The 6,307-nt window shown below is 31.9% G+C and overlaps 1 pseudogene; it reads right to left on the bottom strand.

Moving 5' to 3' along the window:
* Positions 1–2,907: 2,907 nt before the first annotated feature.
* Positions 2,908–5,727, bottom strand: LOC119524691 (annotated as a pseudogene).
* Positions 5,728–6,307: the final 580 nt, after the last annotated feature.

Here is a 6,307-nt window from a genome sequence, read left to right as displayed (position 1 = left end):
TACTTCTTTAACTGTTTTAGTGAAATACTAAATAATCACTCTTTTCTTCCACAAAACTGTACTCAAATCTGCAAGTTTATAAGGAGCTTTAAAAAGATTTAAATCCTGACAGATATAAATGAAATAAGTTGTGGAAAGTTGTTATTTTACAAGAAATATGAAATCGTGCAGAACCAAAATGTTTAATTTAGAGAAATACCTTCTTCTTTTCCAAAGTAAATAAAAAATCCCTTTGAATTATATATAGTAATTAATTTAATTTTTCAAAACAACAGTCATAGGGTCAGTTTTGTTCTATTTAACTCTAAAATGTTACACACAAACTGAAATAAAAATTAATGGTACAGAGATTTAAATTAAATCTTTCAAAGAATAAAACTGCTTTTCATTTCATTGTATTTTCAAAGTTGATTATAATTAAGCCTAGATGAAAGTTGTGAACAACAAACTATTAGTTTCTCTAATAGAAAAATAATGTTTAGACTATTGGGAAAGTAATATCTTAAATGTTTCTTCACACAGCAGAAATTTTAGTATAAGTTTGTATGTCAAGCTCTTTTCTATTATTTATTCTACTTTAAAAATATATACAACTATGCTGTTTAAATATGTATTCTGAACAATATTCCAACACAAATATTTGGGAAGTTCAAACTTCTGAAACAAGTTATTAAAGGATTAAGGAAAAATGATGAGCTACAAATTACAGGAGGAAGGAAAAAACCTGTTCTTAACATTTGTGTCTTAAAAGATATGCATTTTCTAATTTGTATATACATACCCAGTTTAGTATAGACAGCAATCAAAATTTAACCAGTTACCTACAGACTAGACTAAGCTCACATGTTTTTCTACAGCAGTTTACAGTGGTGATTTAAAAAATTTTAATGTAGCTCAATATTTTCACCAAAAATTATTTCTGGTACTAGCCTAATATGATAATGTTCTCAGAGGCCATACTCAATAAACTGATATCTGACTTCTTAATGGCATAGCATCAATATTTGAGCACAACAGAGCAGACAGGCAACCAGAAAAGACATTTTACAGACACTCTTTCTTATTAATTATGTTAACATTTATGTTTAAAACTTCAAATCTAATTGCAGACAGACATTTACAAAGTTGCCAAATAAATCCAATACAAGAACCCAAATAGATACATCTGCAAAATCTTAAACTTTAGTTCTTAATGCATTGATAAGTGTTGTTTAAATAGCAGTTGTTTTGTCATTAAACATCTTAGAATTATAGAGTTGAAAATATATTCATCCCTTACTACATTGTGGCATTGGAAATTAGCAAGTATGACAACCTGAATTAATTTTGCTTCTACATGCAGAAGTATGTATATGCATTTTAAAAGTTTAGAAATAAGAGTTACCTTCTGATCAGTATTGGTAATTTACCAGAATCAGTATTATATGGTATAACACATCAGAGTTTGTACAATATGACCATCTTGTTCAATGTCATCACTTTGTGTTGGGAAGTGGGGTATAACAGAAAAGCAGTTGCAATTTAAAAAAAAAAGTAAAAAATCTTTAAATATTGACACAATTTTGCATCATCTTGTGTTCTATTCTAGAGTACTTGGGACAAAATCTTATTTCAATTGACTCAATCTCTACAGGTCTTAAGATAGAAACACAATCTAAACCCTACAGTTTACAGAATATGCACTCTTTAATACTCAAGTGCAATACAATCAAGGAAGATTATTAAATAAGAAACATACATAAAAGCATTCTACATTTTTAAATCATTTTAGGGTTCCTAACCAGAGATTGTAAAAATTTCATGTGCAAGGCAAAAAATAAAAATAAAAATAAAAATAAAAGCAGAAACAAAAGAAAGAAAAAAAGACACCTCTCAGTGCATCACAACCATATGAATGAAATATATGGCACTTTTGTGATACTATTACAATTGTCAAATTAAGCTGTGAATGACTCAAAGACCTTAAAGTTACATAAGGACAAGAACCAGCCAATTAAAATGTTAAAATGAAACAGATCACTTTTTTGTAAGAATACTGAAAATGTAATGTGTATAAAACTCACTGTAAATTCTCCCAATTCATTTTCCCCAATTGTAGTGTCTTAAATAATTCTACAATTATTCTAGAGTCTGGTTTTAAGGTCTCTATAAACTCTATTGTTATTGAAACATACTGCTATTGAAACATACTGTTACACTGTGTGGTTAGAATTGCTTTATGAAAAAATAACATTTGATTATCAACCATAGAAGAAACCAAAAAAAAAATAAGTAATAAAACAACAAAAAGCAGAAACAAAATCCAAACAGCCAACTTTTTTCAAGCTAATGAGAAATAAATTACACCATGATGTATCAAGTTTAAATTATATGAACATGAACTAACATTTCTATGGTAGATTTTTCCCCATAAAATTATACAGTGCAGAAAAGGCTTGGGCTACAGTTTACCACATTTGGTTTTCTTAAAAACAGAACTTTATTCACTATGAACAATTAAAAGGCAATTTTCTTCCTCCACAATATATGTAGATCATAAAACTAAAGTCTTAATATATCAACTACCTATAAGAATAGTACTTTAAATGGTTAAAAGTTATCAAAATACCAAAGTTTAGTGTGTGAAGAGTAGATACAAACAACCAAGAAAACAGTAGATCATTGGTGCTGAATATTTAACATGAATACTCCAAAGTAAGTTCCAAAGTTTTTCTACCTTCTACAAATAAAATAAAGGTGTCCTTTCCACACTTTGGGGATATGCATTGGATGTCCTCCCAACAAGTGAATGAATAGGATTTTTAAAATCTGGCCAATATTAAGTTCTTCATTAACTAAAATCAGAGGACAGCAATATTACAGTGGCAGTGGTGCATCAATTCTCAAAATGTATTTTTAATCCAACCCTTATTGTGGTGGTTCTTTAACCTGGGAAAAACTTTTTGGAAGAAATACCTGCCGTATGTTGACCACCAGAAATATGAGGGCTTCTCCTGCTGACCAATAGGCCACTCTCGTATTTAGATCCTCTGCTCTGCTTGGGCCTTCAGCTTCTCTCAGAAGGATATGATTCTGATAGTTGACAACAGACTTCAAAGCTTCATGAATTTAAACACAAGCAGACTCCATCTGGATCAGAGCACTGATTTGGTTCTCATTAGTAAATAGAGGTGGTTCTTCTCCAATCTGAAAACCAAATTCACAGTTTTACATGTGAAAGTAGAAGACTCATTGCTGAAGTGGAATTTGTATGTCCCATTTTGGGAGGCTGTGCAGGTGAAACTGTCATACTGTTTCTACATCTCTTTGTATAACACATTTCTATCAGGATCTTCTAATCAACAGTCTGCATCATAGTGACCTCCAATAATCACCTGGAACTCAAGCATGCACTTGGTGCCCTGTGTGATGTCCCCACAGAAGCACTGCTTAGCATTGTCATGCAGCTTGAAGGTGATCTCTGAGGAGCCACCAGGCCCCAGCAGCAGTAGCACCAGCAGCCTGCATCCCCAAGGGCCCTTGATGGCCACCCAGTGCAGCAAGGACCTGGGTCACAGCTTATAGAGGTGGTGGCCTCAACCAAGGGTGAGGAGAACAAGTCAAGCCTGCACACACACACTGCACCCAGGAGAACTCAGCTTGGCCCAGTGATGATGCATCACAGGTCTGCTCAGAGCCTTGGGGAGATTGGTGATGAGGAAGGAGGCTCTGAATACTGGTGTGTGGCATTGAGGTTCGGGGTCAGGGGCCAGGAAAGACATGGGGCATTGAGATGAAGACAACAAAGAAGCCCTTAATTCATTTGGAGTTTTGTTTTGTTTCTTTTTTTTTTTTGTTTGTTTTTGTTTTGTTCTGTTTTTTGTATACAAGGTTACACACAAAAGTTGATTCTGGTATGTAAAGTATAAAGTTAATTTTGTACATATTATTTTTTGCATGTGGATCACCAATTTTCCCAACACCATTTGTAAAAAGACTTCTTTCCTCATTTCCTTTACTTAGAATCCCTGCCAAAACTCATTTGGAAATTGATGTTTGGCTCTATGTTGGAAATTTCAAATCTGTACCATTAATCTAATTCTCTCTTTGTATGAGTACTACACTTTTTTGATTACATTTGCTTCTTTGTAATATAATTTGAAATCACAATATATGTGTCCTCCATCTTTGTTATACGTTCTAAAGATGGTTTAGGCTATTTAGGGCCACTTGTAAGGTATCAGTTTTCAATATGCAAATGCATAAAAGTCTTCTGGAATTTTAATAAGGATTGCATTTAATTTATATTTTGCTTTAGGAAATACTGACATATTTGCAATGCTAAATTTTCCAATCCATGAACCTGGGGTGTCTTTCCACTTATTTAAGTATTGTTTTATAGTTTTCATTATATGTCTTTTGTATATTTATTTAAACTTATTGGAAGATATTTTATTCTTTTAGATGCTTTTTCAAATGGAATAATTATATTAATTTCCCCTTAAGATTGATCATTGTTAGTGTGTAGGAAAAAAAGTGTTTCTTGCATGTTGATCTTATTCCATGCCATTTTGCTGAATTCATTTATTAGCTCTAATAGTTTTCTTGTGAATTCCTTTGTGTTTTCTATATACAAGATCATGTCTTCTGCAAATAGAGATAGTTTTAAATATTTCTTTCCAATATGTATACCCTTTGTTTCTTTTTTTTCTGGCATAATTGCTGTGGGCAAAAACTTTGAGAAAAATTATGAATAGCTGTAGTGAAAGCAGGCATTCTTGTCTTATTCCTGATTTAGAAGGACTGTTTTAATTCTTTCACCATTGAATATAATTCTAGTTATTGCTTTTTCAGAATTAGGCTTTATCATATTGAGAAAGTTCCCTTCTTTTCCCACTTTTCATGAAAGTATGCAGGATTTACATGAATGTTTTTCTGCATCTGTTGAGATAATCATGTGATTTTCTTCCCTTCATTTTATTTATGTAGTGTGATACATTTATTCATTTTCATATGTTAAAGCAGTCTTCTATTTCTAAAGTGAATCCCACTTCATCATGGCATATAATCTTATTAATATGTCATTAGATTTGGTTTCCTAGTATATAGTTAAGGATTTTACATTTATATTCTTAAGGGAAATTAGTGTGCAGTTCTCTTTTCCTGTGATGCCTTTATGAGCCTTTTCATTCAGACTAATGCAGAATTAGGAAGTGTTTCCTCTTCATTAATTCTTAAAAGATTTTGAGAAAGATTGACAGTAATTCATCTTAAAATGTTTCACAGAATTTACCAGTGAAGCAATCTCATCCTGGACTTTGATTTGGCAGATCTTTTTTTAAAAAGAGTTTTATTCATGCACCATACAATCCTTCCTAAGTGTAAAATCAATGGTTCCTGGTATAATTACATAGTTCTCCATTCACCACCAAAATCTATATGAGTACATTTCCATTTCCTTTAAAAAGAAATAGAAAAAATAATCCTATAAACCTCCCTCTTTCCCCATTCTTACTGACATTTAGCTTTGGTATATTGCCTTTGTTACAATTAATGAAAGAATGTTACAATATTATTGATAACTGTAGAGTCTAGGTGGCATTAATTTTATTTTTCTGTATACCATTGCATTTTTAAGGTCTTGTAATAGTGCCATACATTTGTTCTGATTCATGTAAAAACTCTTAGATTTGTACAATTAACCACCATTGTTTCCTACTTTGGGCTTTGGTTTTTATCCTCTTTCATTCTCGTGCCATATATGTTCCTAACCTTCCTCTTTCAAACATATTCACACTTAGCTGTATTCATTATATTTACATATTATGCTACTGTCACACAGAATTGTGCCATCTATTTCTGAACCTTTATAATCAATCTTGTTCAACATTCTGTACTCTTTAAGCATTAAGTGCCCAATCACTACCCCCTTTGTAACTCCTAATGTGCATTCTCTCAGAGTTTGCCCATTATATTTATTTCATATTAGTGAGATTATACAATATTTGTCATTTTGTTTCTGGCTTATTTCACTCAACATAATGTCCTCAAGGTTCATCCATGTTGTTTTATGCATCATTGCTTTATTGCATCTTGCAGCTCATAATATTTCATCATAATTATATACCACAGTTTGTTTATCCAATCTTCAGTTGATGGACGTTTTGGCTGTTCACATTTATTGGTAATTGTGAATAATACCACTATAAACATCAGTGTGCAAATGTCTGTTCATGTTCCTGCTTTCAGTTTTTCCATGTATGTACCTAGAAATGGGATTGCTGGATCTGATAACAATTCTAATCTTAGCTTCTTGAGGAACCACCAA

The sequence above is a fragment of the Choloepus didactylus genome (genome assembly GCF_015220235.1).
Source record: "Choloepus didactylus isolate mChoDid1 chromosome 11 unlocalized genomic scaffold, mChoDid1.pri SUPER_11_unloc4, whole genome shotgun sequence".
Classification (NCBI taxonomy): domain Eukaryota; kingdom Metazoa; phylum Chordata; class Mammalia; order Pilosa; family Megalonychidae; genus Choloepus; species Choloepus didactylus.
The sequence above is the reverse complement of the archived record's forward strand: the minus strand, read 5'-3'. Positions and strand labels throughout refer to the sequence as shown.